Here is a 22,322-nt window from a genome sequence, read left to right on the forward strand (position 1 = left end):
ATCAGAGGATACTGGCCAGATCACCTGAGCCTAAGACAAGAGGAAAGGTGTGGAAGGACCACCCCACCCCTACACATGTCATCTTTGTTAAGAAAGAGAGGGCTATTAATCCTAGCACTTGGGAGGCAGAGGCAGGCGGATCTCTGTGAGTTCGAGGCCAGCCTGGTCTCCAGAGTGAGTGCCAGTATATGCTCCAAAGCTACACAGAGAAACCCTGTCTCGAAAAACCAAAAAAAAAAAAAAGAAAAAAAGAAAAAAAAAGAAAGAAAGAAAGAAAGAAAGAAAAAAAGAAAGAAAAAAAGAAAGAAAGAAAGAGAGGGCTATGAGTCTACTTTGGGGGTCTGTTGTTTATTTGTTTGTACATAATTTGATTAGTTGTTTGGTAAGTCACTGATTGATTGCTTGGTTATTTGGTTGTTTGGTGGGTTTGGTTGATTAGTTAGTTGGTTGCTGGACTGATTGATTGGTTAGTTATTTGGTTGGTTAATTGATTTGATTGTCTGGTTGGTTGGTAACTTGACTGATTTGTTGGCTGTGTGGTGGGTTTGGCTGATTGGTTAGTTGTTGGCTGGTTGGTTGATAGGTCTTCGGTATTGGAGATCAACCCAGGACTCTGCATGCCACACAACACTTTCCCTCTGGGTTACATCCCAGCCCTCAGATTTTATGTCTCTTTATAAATGAGCCATACATCTGTTTCTAGAACTATAAGCAAGGGATCAGAGGACAGAGGAGGGCACAGGGCCATGAAGGTCACCTCTACATACTTGGAAAGACTTACCTCAGGCACTGGTTAGCAGCTGAGACTCAAATGTCCCACTTTGCCGGCCTGACACTACTCGGTGGGACACTGGTCATGCAGCTGTACCTCTCTGAGCATCTGTTGTCATGCCACTCAGAGGCAGCAACAATAGTGTCTTGTTGCCGACGGTCTTGTGTGGTCATGGGTGAAATGAGGCTGACGTGAGTGGCACTGAGCACATAGTAGAGTGTGACAGCTGTCACACACAAGCATTGATGCCTTTGTGCTGTGAGTGGCTGCTTTCAGTGAGTGTGTGTTCCAGGGAGACACTTCACCAAGCATAGGAAAGGAACTTCTAGTGTGCAGAACCATCACATGAGTCCCTGTCCTTGTCAGAGGACAGGCAGTAGCCAGAAGAGCCTGGGCCTGGGTCCAAGGCCATCCTGTGGCTCCTCATCTCCCCCCCCCCACCCTGCTTCATCTTCATTTGTCTCCACTGTGTCACGAATGACAAGAGTCTCTGCAGGGAGCTGGGTGTGGCTCGCGTGTCTTGGGCATCCTCGAATCTGGAGAAGTATGCTTTGCTCCTCCATTTATGCTGTCGGTGTGGTACAGAATACTGGCAGATGGCTTGTAGAATGTGCCTCTACTGAGAGATTGCCAGTGTTAGGTAGTAAGATACAGGGTGTGGATGCTGGGCAGGGGGATCATGGAAGGGATGCTGTGTCCTCGTGTGTCACTCTGGAGGCTCAGTTGGTGTTCATTCTGTTCACTTGCTAAGAGATCCCAGATGTGAAACTCTATTTCTTTGGTTTTTTTTGTTTGTTTTTATTTTCACAGTAACTCACTCTGTAGCCTAGGCTGGCCTCCAACTTGCTGTGTAGCTCAGGCTGGCCTGGAACTCTTAGTTCTGCCAGCCTGGGTCACATAGTAAATTTGAGGCCAGCCTGGGGAATATGAGACCCTATCTCAAAAAAAGCAAAATGAAACAAAACAAGCAAACAAATAATCCTTTTATAGAGAAAGTGTCTTAGTTAGGGTTTCTATTGCTGTGAAGAGACACCACAACCTTGACAACTCTTATAAAGGGAAACATTTAATTGAGGTATCAGCGTATAGTTTCAGAGATTTAGTCCATTATCATCATGGCAGGGAGTATGGTGGCTGGGAGTATGCAGGCATGCAGACAGACATGGTACTAGAGTAGCTGAGATTCCCACATCTTGATGCACAGGCCACAGGAATAGTTTGTCTCATAGAGCATGACTGAGCTTTTTTTTTTTTTTTTTTTGAGACCTCAAAGCCCACCTCCACAGTGACACACTTCCTCCTAATAGTGCCATTCCCTTTGGGGGCCCATTTTTCTTCAAATCACCACAGAAAGCTTGAGGCTAGGCATCCTGGTCTCTAGAAAACCATCATTTATGGGTTTTAGCTTCTGTTGTCTCTTTCCTGAGATGAGCATCTGGGCATAGCTACAGAACAGTGGCCTTTTTATAAAGCAGGTCATTTTAGTTCACATTTTGTTATTGTTGTTGTACAAAAACCCTCCTCTTTGGCCAGGCATGGTGGCTCAGAGGGATTAGTCCCAGCACATGGGAGGTGGAGGTAGGAAGATTTCTGTTTGAGGCCAGCTAATTTACATTGTAAGACCTTGTGTCAAACAAATAAATATTAATAATAATTTTTAAAAATCCCTGTGTGGTAGCCATAACTGGAGCCTAGGTCCTCTGCATGGACACTCTGCTGTGAGTTTTCATAAGATGCCTGGTGAGTTTCTGATAGGGAAACTTGGTGGATCTAGTCTCTTTCCAGGAGTCAGGGTCAGATAGGGGTCTTGTTGGTATCTGTGGTGGTTTGAATGACTCTGGTCCTTAAAGGCTCATGGAACTTTTTTTAAAGTTAGAAGGATTAGGAGGTGTGGCCTTGTTGAAGGAAGTATGTCACTGTGGATGGGCTTTGAGCTTTCCAAAGCCCATACTAGACCCAGTCTTTCTTTGTCTCTGCCTGTGGGTCAGGATGTAGCTCTCAGCTACTTCTCCAGCACCATGCCTCCCAGGTTCCTCATCATGCCCCCTGCCATGGTGTTTGTGAACTAACTCTATTAAACTGTAAATGAGAAAACAGTTGAATGTTTTCTTTTATAAAAGTTGCATGGTCATGGTGTCTCTTCTCAGCAATAGAACAGAGGCTAAGACAACATCTAAGATAGTCTTGGTAAAGTTGCTCAGGATCACTGACATGTGGCAGTCATCAAAATAGACCAGCAGCAACAGCAGCCTCTGGGACACAGGAACAGACTCCATGTGGAGGCTTCTGGGTTAGTGCACCAGCAGTGACACAGGGACCATCACCTTGCATAGGATGGCATTGGGCTTGCCAATCATGTTCCCCCAGTAGCCTTACTGCACATGGACAGGAAAAGCTTGGCAAGTGATGGTCCTTCAGACGGCAAGGGCTACCTCCTTATAGCACTCACCACCCAGACCAACATGACCCTGTCCCAGTAGTGACAAAAGTCTTAAACACGGTCAGCTGGCCAGCCCAAGTCTGCTTCTGCTCCAGCATGACCTTCCATGCCTCATCCCTAGAGGACACCCTAGAAAAGTCAGTCATTTCAGACTCTTTGATGGGCAGCAGAGGGGGGCAGATCTCCTTAAGGGGCTTGTCCTTGAGCAGGTGGCCCAGCTAAGTAATAATGTTTCACTCCTTGGCTTTGGCTTTGCCTCCGGGAGCCCCATGATCCCAGAGACCATAGCCTCCCGATCCTGAGCCCCAGGACCCTCCTCTTCTCTGCGGCTCTGGTGTCATCTGACATTCTGTATTTTCCCAAGAAAGAAGCAATGTTGACTTTTCTAATGTCACTGTCCCTTTATGATCAGCAGGTGGCACATGCCTGTTTAACTTGTTTACCCCCCACCCCAGTGTGTGTGTGTGTGTGTGTGTGTGTGTGTGTGTGTGTGTGTGTGTGCACGACACTAGCAGAAAAAAGTAAGTGTTGGACTTGGGGAGGCACAGCAGCCAGTAAAATTCTTGTTATGGAAGCATGAGGACCTGAGTTTGATCCTCAGAGTCTATATTAAAAAAATAAAAAATAGCCAGAAGGCAGTGGTACACACCTTTAATCCCAGCACTCAGGAGGCAGAGGCAGGCAGACCTCTGAATACGAGGACAGTCTGATTTCCAGAATGAGTTCCAGGCCAGCCAGGGCTACACAGTGAAAACTTGTCTTCAAAAACCAAATAATAGCTGGGCGTTGGTGGTGCACGCCTTTAATCCCAGCATTCAGGAGACAGAGGCAAGTGTATCTCTGTGAGTTTGAGGCCAGCCTGGTCTCCAGAGCAAGTGCCAGGATAGGCTCCAAAGCTACACAGAGAAATTCTGTCTCGAAAAACCAAAAAAACAAAAAAACAAAAAAAAAAAAACCAAACAAACAAACAAACAAAACCCCCAAAATATAATATAATATAATATAATATAATATAATATAATATATGTCAAGCACAATATGCTGACTTCTAAGCCCAGTACTGAGAAAGCAGAGACCAGTGACTTTCTGGAGCTCACTCACTCATCAGCAATGTGGCAAGTCCCAGACCAGTGAGAAAAGCTGAAGGTGGGGCTGGTGAGATGGCTCAGCAGGTCAAGGTGCTTCTAGTGTAAACATCTTGACTTCCACTAAATCCTTGGAACCCACATAAAGGTTGAAAGAATGGGACTCCACAAAGTTGTCCTCTGATGTCACATATGTGTGAGTCAGGTTGCTTTGTGGTTTGAATTCCCTGGGGGTTGGTAGCATGCATTCAGACTGACCTTCACCAGCCTACATGTCTCAAGCCTTGCCCATGATCCTGCACCAATTCCTGGAGAGGCTCATGGAAACATATAGGTGCCAGGCCACCTCACAGGATCCAAGCCAAGGGTTGTCAAAGGTTGAGCATCTGTGCTTCTAGCATATTCCTAGGCATCTTCATGGTCTAGAGATACCATCTGTGAGAGGATATGCTGTGTCCATCTTGACACGAGCCCTGTTTCTGTCCATAGATGAATCACACACTCATTCAAGACATAAGGTTTCTGTTACCATGTTCCTGACCCTTGAAGTCCAGCAAAGGCTTCTGAGGCTAGGCCAGCCCTGCACTGACCAGGGAGCAGGACTTGGCCCCTAAACTGACCATCATCCAAACCCCAAACTTCCCCTTCAAACAGTTATGTAAGTGTTCCTTGAGGCCTGGAAACTTCCAGATGGCTTTGAGGCCCACCCCACCAGCTGCTCTGGGGATGTCAGTGCTGGCTACTTCCTGGGGACATGGACCAGCTGTCAAGGATGATCAAGCATGCTGAGGGTGGACCTAGCCCAACCCCACAATAGTCTTTGTATCTCCATGGCCCCTTGTGAAAGCTACGGGGCCAGAGGACAAAACCAGAGCTGTGTGACCCCAACATCTGGGCCACAGCCCCCGCCAGCTGCCCATCAGTCTTAGAGGAAGGTGCGTGGGTGACTCTTGTCCAGCCCAAACAATGGGTCTCTTGTCCCCTCCTCTGCCCAAGTGTAGTCCTGGGGCCCAAGCCATCATCACTACTGTGACCATGAGCCACAGGCTTCCAGGGAGGCAGTTGCCTGGAAAGCTTGCAGAAGTTCCCATTTGGGGACATCACTTATACTAAAGATACAGCTGGGCAGGGATGAGAGTACTTGCCTGGCATGCATAAGGCTATGAATTTTATCCCTAGCATCACATCCAGAGATGCCAGAAGGTAGAACCTAAATTTTTGACAAGATTCTAGGCAATTTGACCATTGCTCTCCATGGATTTTGGGAGGATCCCTGCCCCTGCTTTCTCTATCTGGTAGATGAGGTTTAAAAGCAAGAGCAGAGCTTTTCTGTCCTCTATACATGAACTTGGGATTAAATGGCAGTCTTCCCCAGAGATCATAATCAATGATTCTGGGCTTATTTTTACTAAAGTGAAGAGGGCTGACAGCACACCAGTTCCCAGAAGATAACAAATATTAGCACCCTGGCTTTGAGTTCCAGAATGTAGGGGTCCTTGGCTTTGAGGGTCTCATGCCTACTAAATGGAGTCAGTGTGTAGATGCCCATGGCTAGTAGGCAGCAGAGCATCCAGGACAGTGTGTTAGAACCAAGCAGAAGATACCTTTGTCTGGGCAGCTCCCTCTTCCTCTTCCTCCTTGCAACTCATGGCAAGTTCTATCCAGGCTACTGGATACAGAACACCAGCTAAGAGCTCAAGGGATTTCCCAGGAAGCAGCACTCTCAGTTCAGGAAGACAGGGTGTGCTAACTAATGTTATGTCAATTTGACACAAGCTAAAGTCTTCTGAGAAGAAGGAACCTCAACTAAAATGCCTCCCTAAGGCTGGGCTGTAGGCAAGCCTGTAGGGCATTTTCTTTAGTGATTGATGGGGAAGGGCCTAGCCCATTGTGGATGGGGCCTTCTCTGGGATGGTGGTCCTGGATTCTGTAACAAAGTAGGCTGAGCAAGCCATGGGGGAGCAAGCCAGTAAGCAGCGCCTCTCTGTGGCCTCTACATCAGCTCCGGACTCTGGGTTCTCACCCAGTTTGAGTTCCTGTCCTGACTTTCTTCAGTGATGAACTATGGGTGTGGAAGTGTAAGCCAAATAAACCCTTTCCTCCCCAACTTGCTTTTGGTCATGGAGTTTCATTATATCAACAGAAACCCAAACTAAGATAGCAGGATAGTGGGGTATTGCTGTGACAGACCTGACCATGTTGTTTTGGGGAGGATTGTAGAAGGACTTTGGCACTTTAGGCTATAAGAGCCGTCGAATGTTGAGAGCTCAGTGGGCTGTTCTGTAGGAGCTTGAAAGATAAGAATGTTGTGAGCAGTGCAGATGATGGAGGCTTGGCTTGTTTCAGAGGGAAGCAAAGACTCTACCAGGCCTTTTATGTGAAGAATCTGTGGTGTTGGTGTCAGCTCAGCTGGAACTGAAGAATCATCTGTGAGTAACTAGAGATCAGAAGCACTAAAGTCAAATCTTTGCTTTGCTGGGACAATGGATGCTGGTCAGCTGGGGCTGGAGAATCCGCTGTGATTAAGAAGGGGCCACCATCACTGGGGTGATATCTTCTGGGAAGTGTTTCCTCAGGGTCAGCACACAGAAGCTGTGTTCCAGAAGTGGCCAAGGTTGTACCTTGTGCTGCCAGCCAAACTGGTCATGTGTCAGAGTCACCCAGGAGGTACTGGTTTTGAAGGCATGAAGGGGTCATGGAGTCTTGGCACTGTGAGAGGCCAGAGGAGGTCATTGGTGAAGGTGCAGATAGAGCCCCAGGATTGAAGGTTTTTCACCATGAAGAGAGCCCAGGAGAAAGTGCAGCCTAGCTGCTGCAGAAGACCCCAACAGTTTGGAGATGTCAGTACCACTAAGAACAGCAGCAGCAGTGGAGTGGAGCCTGCCTGAGCCTAGAAGACAAGCTGTGTGTGCTGCAGGGGGCAGAGATGGGGAAGTGGCTGAACCCTTTGGAGGAGCCCAGAAGATTGTGAATGAGTCCCAGATATTGGACATTGAGTTATTTACGCTGTTGGAGTTTGGTTTTGCTTTGTTCATATTATGTCTGTGCCCTGGTTCTTCCCTCTTAATGCAAGAAATTATTGAACTTATTTTTGATCTTACAGGAACCTACAGTTGAGAGACCTAGAATTTTTAAGAGAGATTTTAGATTTTAAAAGAGACTTTGGATTTTTACAGAGACAGCTTTTAATGTATTTGAATTGGTAAAGACGTTGAGATCTTTGAGTTTGTAATATGTTTATATTTGTGATATTTATTAATCTGAAGTCTTGGGGATGAACCAAGAAAAAAAGGAGAGGTTATGTCTTAAAAAGTGTCATGTTGACAAGGGGCCAATTGTACTGGCTAGTTTTATATCAACTTCACATAGTCTAGAATCATCTGAGAGGAAGCAACCCCAATTGAGAAAATACCTCCATGAGATTGGGCTGTTGGCAAGCTTATAAAGCATTTTTTTTAACTTAGTGATTAATGGGGGAGGGCCCAGCCCATTGTGGGTGGTGCTGCTCCTGGTGTGGTAGTCCTGGGTTCTGTAAGAAAGCAGGCTGAAACCGGGCAGTGGTGACACATAGCTTTAGTCCCAGCACTCAGGAGGCAGAGGCAGGTGGATCTCTGTGAGTTCAAGTCCAGCCTGGTCTACAGAGTGGGTTCCAATACAGCAAGGGCTACAGAGAAAACCTGTCTCAAAAAAACCGAAAAAGAAAGAGAGAAAGGAAGGAAGGAAGGAAGGAAGGAAGGAAGGAAGGAAGGAAGGAAGGAAGGAGGCTGAGCAAGCCATGAGGAGCAAGCCAGTAAGCAGCACTCTTCCATGGCCTCTTTGCCTCTTGCCTCAGGTGTGCTGTTTGATTCCTGTTCTGACTTCCTTCAATAATGGACTGCAATGTGCAAGCCAAATAAACCCTTTCCTCCCCAACTTGCATTTGGTTATAGGGTTTCATCATAGCAAAGTAACCCAAACTAAGACACAGGGCTTCTTAACTTTCCCCACTCCCAACCCCATTTTGTGCCTCCAGAATTGTGATCAACTCAGGTATATAGATGGGTATCTAATGTGGGTAAAAATTAAACCCTGGCTGACAGCAAATCATAAAAACATTTATTTTTTAAAAACAATTTATTTAACTTTATTTTATATATATTGGTGTAAAGGCACCAGATCCCCCTGGAAATGGAGTTACAGACTATTGCGAGCTGCCATGTGGGCCCTGGAAATGGAGTTACAGACCATTGCGAGCTGCCATGTGGGTTCTGGGAGTTGAACCCAGCTCCTCTGGAAGAGAGAGCAGCCAGTGCTCTTAAGTGCCAAGCCATCTCTCCAGTCCCAGCAACATTTATTTTTAAACAGCTCTTTGGGTTTAACTGTTGAAGTATGCATCTATAATCCCAGTGCTCCTATACCAAGATGGAAGTGGAGACAGGAGTCCCCTGAAGCTTATAGGCCAGCTAGCCCTGGGCATACACAGTCTGAACAAGAGACTCTGTTTCAAGGTAGATGGTGAGGGCCAACTACCGAGGTTGTCTTCTCTCCTCCATACGCACAGTGTGTCCCATATATACCTGGACATACATACACACACACACACACACACACACACACACAGAGAGAGAGAGAGAGAGAGAGAGAGAGAGAGAGAGAGAGAGAGAGAGAGAGAGAGAGAGAGAGAGAGAGAGAGAGAGAGAGAGAGAAACACCAAACCTAGTTCTGGGCTGGAGAGATGGCTCAGTATTTAAGAGCACTTGCTGTTCTTGCAGAGGATCCAAATTTAGTTCCCAGCACCCACACTGGATGGCTCATAACCATCCCTCCAGAGGATTCTGTTCCAGGGGATCTAATGCCCTGCCTGGCAGAGAGGTATTAGAATTACCCCATGGTCACTGATCCACGTCAGCACTTTTTTTTTTTTAAATAAACAGGCCACATGAGTTGTGAAAATCTGTGTTTTCTTAATCTGTCTAGAGGTTATGCATTTGGCAAACCCCCTTGTTAGTGTCCACACATGGTAAATGGATATGTGTACACACAGAAGCTTGCATGGGGACACTCACATCAGCCCTAGTCAAAAAAGCCAAGTGGATGCTGTCCAGATCCCTGCCAATAATGACAGCTATAGGCAATGTGTGGAATATTACACTGGCGGCACAAAGGGAAGGAGATCTGGCACAAGTTACCATGACTCTCAAAGGCACTATGCAGTAAGACACGACTCAGGTGGTATGATTTATATGAACTGTCTGGGGTAGGCAATGCTGAGCCCATGAAGCTCAATGGAGCAGAGCCATCAATCAAGTTGGGGATTTTCCTGAGGCTCTAGGATGGTTAACTTTGACCTTTAACAGTCTAGGATCATCTAGAAGACAAACCCCAGGCTTGTCTAGAGTAGGTTGATGGAGCAGGGATTAAGCCACGGGGCAAGCCCATCAACCAGGGCATGGGGAATGGGACATGGCTGGAGGAGGAGAAGGCTACTACAGTCTGCCAGAATTTGGGGTGTTGGAGAGGGCTAGGGGAGCAGGGAGCTTGTGAGTCAATAACCCCACTAGCCACAGGAAAAGAGGGCTATGCCCAGGCTGTGGCTGATCCCCATAGTCAGTTCCTCAGCAAGGACATGGCGAGGACTACCTGGCCTGCACACATTTTCAGTAAGGCTTCAAGTGGCTCATTTGTCATTCACCCTATTCAAGTCTTCATCAGCAGAGACAGGTACTGACGATGGCTGCTCGAGCCAGACAGGCGGGCAGTTCGAGGGAGGACCTTTGGCTGTCTGTGTCATCCACCCAGCAGAATCCCACAGGCCCAGCTCAGGGCCTCTGTTTTCCCTTTCACTCCTGGATCTGCTTCTTAGAGAAGCTGGCCTGTACCTCTGCAAGCTAGAGGCCAAGTCCCCAAGATCTCCCTGGCTATAGCAGAGCTCAGGGCTGGCCCCAATCACAGAGCAAAGCCACCTGTGCGTTCTCCAGGCCCCCAGAGGCTGCATGCCCGCCCTTGTTCATGGTATGTTTGGTGATTAATACTATTACCTTGATAGGACCTAGGATCCCCTAGGAGATGAGCTCTGGGCAGGTCTATGAGGGGTGTCTGGACCTAGTTAACTGAGGTGGGAAGACCCAGCCTGAATGTGGGCAGCATCATCCCATTGTGTGGGGAGGGGGGAGGGGGGAGGGGGGAGGTCCTGGCCTGGATACAATGGAGAAGATGAGCTGGGCAGCAGCATCTCATGGGCTGGGGGCCTGGATACAAAGAAGATGAGATGGTAGCAGCATCCCATGGTTTGGGCGGCAGCATCCTGTGGTCTGGGATCCTCAACTTCATCAAAAGGTGAAGGGAAGCTGGGCACTGGCATTCATTTCTCTCTGTTTCCTGTCTGTAGTTACCACTTGACCAGGTAGCTGCCTCCTACTCCTGTTGTCAGGAGGCCTTTTCCACCATGACAGAAAACCCTTTTGTCCTGCCTGGTTTTTGTGTGTCAACTTGACACAAGCTGGACTCATCAGAGAGGGTGGAGCCTCAGTTGAGGAAATGCCTCCATGAAATCCAGCTGTAAGGCATTTTCTCAATTAGTGATCAATGAGGGAGGACCCAGCCTGTGGTGGGTAGTGCCAGCCCTGGACTATAGGAGCTCAGGCTGAACACACCAGAGGAAGCAAGCCAGGAAGCAGCACCATGTCCCTGTGGTCACATGAGGGAGTCTAGGCAGGTTAGGCCAGGGTTCACACAACCTCAGCTTCGAGATGTGAATCTAGAGCCGTCTCTTCCTGGAGCTGTCTGCAGCATCCTTTCCTGGCTTCTCTCTGTCACAGTAGACTACCTCAGCAATGAACTACATTTCTCAGCCTCCTCTGCAATTTGGCATGAGCATATGATGGTGATCAGCTGGCTGCTTGGAGCAGAAGCCCTTTTCTTCCTCTTGCTCTCTAGGATGTGTGTGTGATGGCTCCGGCCATCACACACTTTGGGTCCAAAGATGAAAGCCATGGTGGAAGCATAGCAAGCAACTCTGCGGGGCACCTGTATTGCTCAAACCAGCTTGTTAGGGTGTCTCTTTGTCACTCAGACCAACATTGTGTCATAATTCAGACAATGGATCCAGGTATAGCTGGAGGTTTCTCTCCCACCCACCAGTTCCTGAATAACCACTCTGAGGCTTAATGTAATTACAAACTGCTTGACCTATTAGCTCAGGCTTTTACTAACTAGCTTTTGCAACTTAAACTAATCCATTTCTATTAGTCTGTGTATCACCACATGGCCAAGGCTTACCGGTGATGCTTGGACATGATTCTCCTTTGGCAGCTGGACGGCATCTTCCTAACTCTGCCTTCCTTCTCTCTGTATCTGTTTGGATTTATTCTTGCTCTATTCTGCCTGGCTATTGACCAAATCATCTTCTTTATTAACCAATGGTAATAAGACATTTTCGCAGCATACAGAAAGGCATCCCACATTATCCAGGAGTCTCTGCCTAGATTCCTGTCTGGAGTTGTGGAAACTGCAGCTCGAAACCACTGCCCAGGGCAGGCTTTTTGCTCACCAGGCCCCTGGGAACTCATGAGCAATGGAGAAGCTTTATGCCAGCTCAACCCTTCTGTGTCAGAGCTTATGCTCCTCAGAAGCCCAACCACCAGGCCCACCTCACATTCGGGTCTCTGTGTGACCTGCCCTCCAGGTCGGTGCCTTGCCATCTTCCCTGCCTGCTCCTCATCCCCAGGCTAGCCTGTGCTTCTGGTGAAAACTTGTCTGTCTCCTGAATTGTGTGCCCTCAAATCCTTGCTTCAGTCTCTGCTTCTAGGAACTCAGATTGCCACCCCATTGAACTGTCTTATTCCTCAGGGAAGTGGCTGTAATGTTGAAGTGTCCCTGTTCTGAGGTCCATCCAAGCCTGTTCTCAATCTGACCTTGAGTTAGAGAAATCCAATGACAGCTCAGGCACCTCCCCAACACTTAGCTCACACTGCTTTTCTGCCCTGGTCCTGTCTGCCCACTTCCAGCCTCCAAGGTCATGCCCAGGGTGAGTAACTGTGTCCTCAGGTGTACTGCTGGGAACCCCTGGCCAGGTGCCCATTCCCTGCCCAACTCCAGGCCCTCTTGAAGCCTGGTCAGCATCTTGGTGCTGGCTCAGCCTGCCTGCCTGGTCTGGCTTCCAGCCGGTCTGGCTTTGCTTGGTTTGGAACCCAGGCATTGATCCTGGGCACTGATCCTTGCCTGCACTTGCCCCAATGGCTTTGCTTGGCTCTGTCAATACTGACCTCAGATCACTTTCTTGGCCATCAGCTCCAGCCTCCTTCCTCTTGTTGCTGAGGTGCCCTGACGAGGTAATGGACTTACCAGGGCAGCAGAGCGCCCGGCCCTGAGTTCAGATCTGGCAGAGAACAGAGCTCATCCAGCCAGGCTCAGGTCAATGTGGACTTCCCTGGCCAGCTGGCCCAGCCCTTGGCTGCTCCACGCCAAGCCCAGAGGTACCACTTGCCTCAGAGCCCACAGCAACAGCCACTGATGGCACTTGACTCCCAGAGCCCTTGAGGGGTACAAGGCAGATGACTCTATTTTACTGGCCTATGTGAGGTCCACAGACCACCCTGGCCACCAGGAGACATGTGGCTGGCTGCCTCAGGCTAACTTGCTCTCCCAGCATTGGCTGCAGTGGACGAGCCTTCCAGAAACCCCACTTCCTGTGCCTGAATTTCACCCTGCTCCAGTCCTGAGTCATAGAAGGTTCTTTGGTCTATAACTGCATAAAATTAATAGAAGACGTTTTGGGGCATGGGTGGAATATATGGTGGGCCATGGGAACAAAAACCATGCCCCCGTCTGTGGATGTGTGTCCCTCTGTGCGTGAAGGCCAGAGGTCAACCTTAAGTATTGCTCCTCAGACACCACCATGCCCCCTTTTTTTGATAAAGAGAAGTTCTCTCACTAACCTAGAACTTGCCAACTAGGCTAGGCTGGCTGACAGCCCCAGGGACTCTCCTGCCTCTGCCCTTCCACTACGGGGCTAACAGGTGTGGACCACTGCGCCTGGATCTTTATGTGAGAACTGGGGATCAAACACAGACCCTCATGCTTACATGGCATGCACTGACCACATGACTGCACTGACCACATCTCCTCAGTCCCCAAAGCTATTTTCCTAAGGGAGAATCTCATTTTTTCATGTGGAAAATTCTTCTGAGTTAGACCATCAACCTTGCTCATACCTTGATCATATGACGCCTGCTCCCCACCCCTGCTTTTCCAGAGAGTCTCATGTAGCCCAGGCTGGCCTTGATCCCACTGAGGATGGTCTTGAACTCCTGATTCTCCTACCATCACCCCTAGTGGAACATGGCTGCCATGTCCCACCTGGTCTGGCCCCTTCTATGTCCCAGGTTCATCTGTAAGTGTCCCTGTTCACACCCCCTGAAACTCCTTCGTGTGAGGAGTTTCCAGTTTAGTGGAATGATAACTGCTGTCGTTTGTAAGTGCTTATGATATGCAGAGCCCAATCTCAGCTGATACCTCACCCCTATGAGTTGAGCTGATGACTGTCCCCACTCACAGAAATGGCATGGAGCTCAGAGAGGCAGAGCCATTGTCCCGAGTATGTACAGCAGAGCTCATATTAGCTCTCTCAGGGAGGACAGAGGTGTCCTGATGACTCATTCGGGAATGTCTGTCTTCTTGTGGGTTTTGCTTTTCCAAATGAAAATCAGTTGTTGTTGTTTTGGGTTGGGCTGGGTGCTGGTGACCTCTCGAAATGGGAAGACAGGGCCTTTCCAGAGAGCATGGAAATGTTTATCTCACGTTTCTCAAATGCGCGAACAGGAAATAAATCATATAGAATAACGTTAGAGAGGCTGGCTGGGCTTAACCCCCCAAATTGCTTCCAGCTCTTTGGAAAACATTTTCTCCTCCTTTTTCCTCATGTTTGTTTATTTCAACATTTTTTCCCTCTTGTGTAAAATTTCCCAACCTGGTTTTGCAAAGCTGTTGACTGGGCCCACGGATTTACCCTGTGCTCAAAAGGGATCACCAGACAGCATCACCCAGACGTTAAGGCACATCATCCATCGCCTCTGTGTCCACAGTCATCTGACACCCTTGGCCCTGCCACCCTCCCTGACAAAGTTCCTAACCCAGCCTTTCAGGATCACAGTGTCCCTTGCCCTGTGGACCCCGCCTGCTTCCCACCTCTGCTCACCACTGCTCTCTTTAGGAAACCCTGGACAGGCCGATCCCCAGGTTCCCATTCCAGTGGACCTTGTGTGACTTCACTGCAAACCGTTCCCCCCGTGGTGTGGGCCTCAGCAATCCCTCCATCACCAGATTTGACCACTGAATGGCTCTACCAAGCCAGATGCAAACCTTAGAAGGTTCTGGAAAAACAGAGGAGCCTCTGAAACTGCGTCAATGGCCCGAAATGCTGTGTCACCTTCAGCAGATGGATGTCACTTATTTCAACTTCTGTGTCCCCAAAGCATCAAGAGAACTCTGCAGGAAGGAGGGGCACTCCATCAGTGCGTGTCTCCAAACATGCACATCAGGTGAGACCCAGAGAAAATGTTTTTCCTGGGTTCCCTCTTGTCTACCCAAGGGTTCCAGTTCCTTCCCTAGTTTCTGCTGAGGGACAACAGAAGGCTAGACAGCTATAACCCTGCCTGCCCAGAGCCGGCATCAGACATACAGACAGCCAGACAATGGTCATAAAAGCAGGTGGTACTCAAGTATATGGAAGCAGGAGAGAGAGCCCACCCAGTTCCTGCCATGGTGGAGGGGAGCAGCTGGGGGTCTGGGAGGCAACACCAGGTGGGTTTTCCTGGGGAAAGTGACCAAGGTGATCAGATCTCACCTGGGCATGAGGACCTGGTCAGACAGAACAGTGCACATATGAAGTGGGGCTCACACTGGCCTCGGGGTTGGGGAGCCCACTTAAGTTGGGGCTGTGGATGTTAGCTCAAATGTTGAAACCCAGTTAGATGTGAATGAACAGGAACTGGCAAAGTTTTGTCAGGAGGTCTTTGTCATGATGTTTTAACTGGCACCCAGGAAGTTCACATGAAGCTCTGACCCAGTTTGGGAAAAGGATGGGCATTTCTGGGAAATCTGAACATGTCAGGGTACCCCTATTCCTAGAAAGCTAGAACAGAGTTACAGACAAAAGCAACAGCCCAGAGAGGGCTCCAGATGTGAAGGCATAAGCCCAGATCTGGGAAGGCAACTCACAGAAGGTTCCAGAATATCACATTCATCAACAGAATCCAACCTTTTCCTGAAGACCAGGAATTCATGGGGTGAACATCTCTCCATTGGCAGCATTCAGGAGTTCTTTGTGGACCTCTCATACCTTCTCTGACTCTGGGGTACCCCCTTCCCTTTAGATTTGAGGAATCTGCCCTACCTGATATGAAAATGGCCAGATTCCAGCCCCAGAAGGACCAACAGTGGATCCTAGAGACTTGAAGAGGTTTGGCATGTGGCCCACCCCAGTGCATCATGGAACATAGCCCCCTGCTCCTTGTATCCCAAATGCATGGGCCCCAGCAGGCACACCCCTACCACATACAGTCTGTGCTAAAACTCTGCATACAGATAGCTGGCTTGGTCCTGGGAAGGAGGTGGGGAGACTGGGAAATGTCACATCTCTCCTCATGACTCATGTGGGGAAGACACTTACATGAACAGCACCCTATTTCAGGAGGCACCAACTCTCCAGTTCTACACACAGACAGCTCATCTCTACTTTCAGAAGCTTCTGGAAGCCTTTGTACTTCTGACCCTAATGTGCACTACCAACAAATAAACACATTAGCAATGGAGGGTCAAGCTCATCAGAACATGCACAAAGACTACAGATCAACAAGTTTTCAAACAATAGGATATTTTTAGACTCAGTGTCTCCCTACCAATTATTTCTTATTTACAAAGAGAGGAATTGGAACTCATCAGCTGATAGACATGGCTGCCCCAGGTTTCCTCAGTGAGCACACTAGGTCCTGGGACAAACCCACACTATCTGTTGCCTCATAAGATGCCCTAGGAGGACACCATGACACTCTGTGCTGGCCTTGTTTGAATGCCTAAGTCAAGCTCAGCTTGAAGGCTGGGTGTGATAGTGCATACCTTTCATGCCAGCACTTGAAAGGCAGAGGCAGGTGAATCTCTATGAGATGGAGGCCAGCCTGGTCTACAAGAGTGAGTTCCAGGACAGCCGGGGCTACACAGGAAACACTGTCTCGAAAAACAAATAAGAAAAAAAAAAAAAAAAAAAAAGCTCAGCTTGATACATCTCAATATGAAAACATACTGCAGAATGCCATGTGGTTTGGAGGTGTCACCCATGCTGGGCTGTTCAATGAGGCAGCTGCCTAGGTCACCTGAGTTTCTGTGAGTGACCCCAATAAGCTCGCTGGATTATCAGGTTGGACTTGGGCAGATCTGGAGTCAATGGGTGTTTGCTCACATCTTCCCAGGAAAAGTCACGAAATATCTAAATATAAAGCTACTGTTTGGTTTGAACCTGAAATGTGTACCAACCATGTTCCGAGTGCTGGGTCCCCACTATTGATACTACTTGGGGAGGGTGGTAGAACTTTCAGGGACAAGTATACCTGGAAGAAGTGAGTCAGGGGGCAGGCCCTTGAGAGCACATCACCCTGCCTGCTTCCTGTACGTTCTTCTTCCTGGTCAATGCGATGTGAATAGCCTTGCCATGGGCTCCCACAGCCATGATGATCCAAGCACTTCCACTGTGATGGATGGGAGCCCTCAGAGTCATGAGCCAAATCAACCTTTCTTCCCTCGATTCTGACAGGCACTGTGGTCACAAAGATTAAAAAAAAAAAAAATCAGTGAATGCAGTTACCAAAAAAGGAAGGAAGAAAGGAAGGAAGGAGAGAAAGGAAGAAGACAAGGTCCGGAAGCTTCTTTAGCCCAGCATTGCTGCAGCTCTGTTTTCCTGTGTTTCCATTTGGGTCAGGCCATGTGCAGCCCACAGCCACTGGCTGGAGACCTGGGCTTCTCTCCAAGTGTTGTGTCTTCTTCACCAAGCGAACTGAAGTTCCACTTGGGCAGACATTGTACAGCCTGGAACAGACCAGATCAGCTTCCTGCCCACTGCTCACTCAGCTGCGGCCTGGGTCCAATGTGCTCTCCATCCCACACATCTGTCTAAATGAAGTCCTGGCCCCACTGGCCCGTCTTAGCTGCCTTTGGCCCTCTTGCCATCTGTAAGCAATCCACCACCTGCCACTCAGCTCTCATTAACAAGAGGCAATCGGGAGGCCAGGCTGCAGGCCAGAGCCTGGGAGGGACCTTCCGGAACTGCTGGGCTTGGCCACAGGCTTCTACTTTGTCTCCATCACACTCTAATTCCACCTTGGTCAGAAAGGCTAACGAGATGCTGTGATGGCCCTAAGCCCACCTGTGCACCACAGGGCCTCTGTGCCAGGCGTGGGTGCAGAACCATGCCATCTCATTCATCTGCAGTCCAGAAGGTCTGGCAGGCCAGACTTAAGCTCCTGTGACATTTACCAAAGGGAAACTGACACCACAGACTTGTCCTGCACCGTGCTGACTGACATCCAGGTGTTTTCCTCTCCCTCCCGATGGCAGGGTCAACTTATGAAGGCACTTTTCTTTCCTTTTCTTCCTTTTGTGGCCTCGGAATGGGACTGCAGAGCTCACACATGCCACACACATGGTCTGCCCTTGAAGTAATTGCTTTTCTCAGAAGCATTCAGAATGGGTAATACAGACATCACAGAGATCAAAGACCATAATGATGTCCGAAGGTGCCCAGCACCTGCGATGCAGCTGCTAGAGACCTTGTCAGATAGGAAGGAGTCCTGTCAGATAGTGCAGAGTTCCTGTTGAGTGCCTCAGAATTCAGGGATTGAAATGTGACACTCAATACCCAGCCTGAAGCCAGTGATACTGGGGTGGGGATGCTAAGGTTGGGGATGCTGAGGTGGGGATGCAGAGGTTGGATGCTGATATGGAGATGCTGAGATAAAGGATTTTGACATGGAGATGTAGATATCGGGGGTGCTTAGATGGAGGATGCTGAGATAGGGATTTAGGAATACAGACTTCTGTGTGGTCCACTGTCAGTGAAAAAGTCAGTGTAGACCATGCTCTATCTTCAGCCTGGTTCTTTTTTTTTTTTCCTTAGCATTTTTTTTATTAATTTATTTTTTACATCCCAATCCCATTTCCCCCTCCCTCCTCTCCTCCTGCTCCTCCACCCCTGCTCTCTCCCCTCCTCCCATCTGCTCCTTGGAGAGGGTAAGGCCTCCCCTAGGAAGTCTACTAAGTCTGTCCCATCATCTCGTTGAGACAGGACCAAGGCACCTCTCCACCCACCTTGCTCTCCACAGGAGCAAGGTATCTCTCCATATAGAAAGGACTCCACTAAGTCAGTTTGTGCATTAGTGTTAGGTCTTGGACCCACTGCCAGTGGCCTCATATATTGTCCCCAGTCACACCATTGTCACCTATATTAAGGGAGTCTAGTTTGGTCTTATGCAGATTTCCCATTTGTCAGATCCGAGTCAATGATCTCTCACTAGCTCAGGCTAGCTCATTCTGTGGGTTTCCCCATCATGGTCTTGACTCCTTTGTTCATATTATCGCTCCTCCCTCACTTTGATTGTACTCCAGGAGTTTGGCCCATTGGTTAGTTGTGGATTTCTGCATCTGCTTCCATCTGTTTCTGGAAGAGGGTTCTAGTTTCTCTGGGGTTGTGGATTATAGGCTGGGTATCTTTTTGCTTTATATCTGGTATCCACTTAGGAGTGAGTATATACTATATTTGTCTTTCTGGTTCTGGGTTACCTCACTCAGGATGCTTTTTTCTAGTTCTGTTCATTTGCCTGCGAATTTTAGGATGTCATTGTTTCTTACCTCTGGGTAATACTCCATTGTGTAAATATACCACATTTTCTCTATCCATTCTTCAGTTGAGGGACATCTAGGTTGTTTCCAAGATCTGGCTATTATGAATAATGTTGCTATGAACACAGTTGAGCAAATGTCCTTGTGGTTTGAATGTGCATCCTTTGGGTATATGACCAACAGTGGTATTGCAGGGCCTTGAGGTAGGTTGATCCCTAATTTTCTGAGAAATCACCATACTGATTTCCACAGCAGTTATACAAGTTTTCACTCCCACCAGCATTGGAGGAGTGTTCCCCTTTCTCCACATCCTCTCCAGCATAAACTGTCATTAGTGTTTTTGATCTTAGCCATTCTGATCTGTGTAAGATGGAATCTCAGAGTGGTTTTGATTTGCGTTTCTCAGATGACCAAGGATGTTGAGCATTTCCTTAAATGTCTTTCCTCCATTTGAGATTGTTCTGTTGAGAATTCTCTGTTTAGATATGTACCCCATTTTTAATTGGATTATTTGATAGTTTGATGTCTAGTTTCTTGAGTTCTTTGTATATTTTGGAGATCAGCCCTCTCTCAGATGTGGGGTTGGTGAAGATCTTTTCCCATTCTGTAGGGAGCCGTTTTGTCCTGTTGACCACGTTCTTCGATTTACAGAAGCTTTTCAGTTTCAGGAGGTCCCATTTATTAATTGCTGCTTTCAGTGTCTGTGCTACTGGTGTTACCTTCAGGAAGTGGTCTCTTCTACCTATGCACTCAAGTGTATTTCCCACTTTCTCTTCTATGAGGTTCAGTGTGGATGGATTTATATTGAGGTCTTGGATCCATTTGGACTTGAGTTTTGTGCATGGCGATAGACATGGATCTGTTTGCATTCTTCTACATGTCAACAGCCAGTTATATCAGCACCATTTGTTGAATATGCTTTCTTTTTTTTTTTCATTTTATATTTTCAGCTTCTTGGTCAAAAGGAAAGACTATGGCAGTGGTTCTCAACCTTTCTAATGCTGCAACCCTTTAGTACAGTTCCTCATGTTGTGCTGACCCCTAACCACAAAATTACTGTTGCTACTTCATAACTGTAATTTTCCTAGTGTTATGAATTGTAATGTAAGTATCTGATATGCAGGATATCTGATATGTGACCCTAAAGGGGTTGTAACCCACAGGTTGGGAACTACTAGACTATGGGTTAGCATTTCTACTTTCCACCCCCTACCCCCACCCCTTGCAAGCCAGGGAAGGCTTCCCCAAAGGCTGGGGCAATGTAGTTTTGAACCACGACCTCTGGTGGCTATGTGCGGCAGGGCATCCTCAATGCTGGCAGTATTGGATAGGGAATGGCCTGTGAGATGTCCCAGAGGTGCCAGGTGAACACAGATCACACGGCCAGCCTCCCCACAAAGGCAATACCTGTGCCTTCCTTACAGGAGATGTCTGAGAGGGCCTGCACCGATCTATTCCCCAGGCATCCTGGTACCATCCCCAGCTGCTCTGAGCATTCCCACACAGATCTGGCTGATCAGTAGGTTTTTTTCCCCCTTGGGCCTGCCCTCTGAAGTTGAGCAAGGGATGAATGGAATGTGATTACCTTCCCAAGCCTTTTTGGGGGTCGGTTATGAACCTCAGACTTCAGACACACATGTGCATGGTTTATGTCCAGACAGGCAGATGAACAAATGACTGAACTCTCCTCCTTATAGGAGTGTAATCAACCAGCCAGCTTGCTACTCAGTCATCCTAGGGAGGCCTGGACTCTGTCTGAGGTCACAAATGCTTATCACTTGCTTGGGAGAGGCATTAGTCACACTTCGGCATGTCCTCAAAGCCCAGCTTCAAGCAAAAGATCTCTATCTGCCGCGCCTGCTGCACCAAAGACCTGTTAATGGAGGCAGTCAGACCTTCTGGAAAGTGAGGCCAGGCCATTTGGATGTACATCCAAGATCCAGTTCCTCCGTGGCCAGGACCTGGTCCTCTCCCCTCTCCTACCCTCACTTTCTTCCTGTGGTGAATGTCTGAGAGACTCCATGCCCCATCTCCATGTACCTTTTAGGAATACAAAAGGAACACACATCCCCCCATGCACAGGGATCCAGCTCTGAACCCAGTTGTAAATGGCCATTTTCTGGATGAACTGAATTCAGACAGACATGCTGATACTGGCTAGTGAGACAAACAGCCACACTCTTAAGAATGGATGTTCTGGAGGCTGTAGCCAGGACAGGGTGATAGGCTAGGCTCTTTCCCAAGTTGACCCCTATGGCCCTAGGCCAGGGTTTAGTGACCCCACCTACCCAGCAAGATACCCAAGTGCCTCTGTGTTTAAAGGAAAAACAAAGCAGAGAAAGACACATCCCACAACAAGAGAGACATGCTGGTGGGAGGCAGGAGGCAGGAGGCCTGGGGCTGCCTGGAATTTGATTGTCTGACTGGTGAGGAAAGGGAGAGGGCGGGGCCTGTGGAAATTTTCCAGGACCGTGTGCTGGGAAGCATGGTTTGGCAGGCCTGCTGGTTTCCTCGGCTGCACAAGGTTTCTTTGAATAGAACCAGAAACAGCAGGAAGATGGAAATGGCTGGAAACACACTGGTTGTGTCGGGATCCTCTACTTCTAGAAGAAACATCAAGGCCAGCGGGAGTCAACCCTGCTTACCTGTGATTAGCAGAGTGCTGCAGACCCCAGATATCCCTACCTTAACCCCCAACACCTGGGCTTGCATAGCTGACTGGCAAAGGGGCTTCACACGTGAACTGAGGGGATGAGAAAGAAGCGTCCTAGGCTGCCAGGTGGGTCTTGTAAAGCACCCAAGTCCTTCACGTGGGAGAGTCTTTCCCAGTTGTGGTCAGAGGGCTTGGGACTAAGAATGTCAGAGAGAGGCAATTTAGCTGGCTTGATGGTGGAGGCATAAATCAAGGGCCCAGGAATATGGGTGCCAGTGTGGTCCAGGACAGGGAAGGACAGGGATTAGGATATGGCAGAAATGGGCCCTGCCCACATCAGGAAGTCAGCTATAAGGTGATGTGCTGGACTCTGACTCTGAGCTGTGGTAGTCAAATGGCCAGTCACAGGCTTTCCCTACAGCTAGGATAGCAAACTCATCCACAACTTCCTGGTACAGGACCTGTGATGGCCCTCTCATCCTTGAGAACATCAAGTCTAGGGGAGAT

Source organism: Cricetulus griseus, chromosome 3 (genome assembly GCF_003668045.3).
Source record: "Cricetulus griseus strain 17A/GY chromosome 3, alternate assembly CriGri-PICRH-1.0, whole genome shotgun sequence".
Taxonomy (NCBI): Eukaryota; Metazoa; Chordata; class Mammalia; order Rodentia; family Cricetidae; genus Cricetulus; species Cricetulus griseus.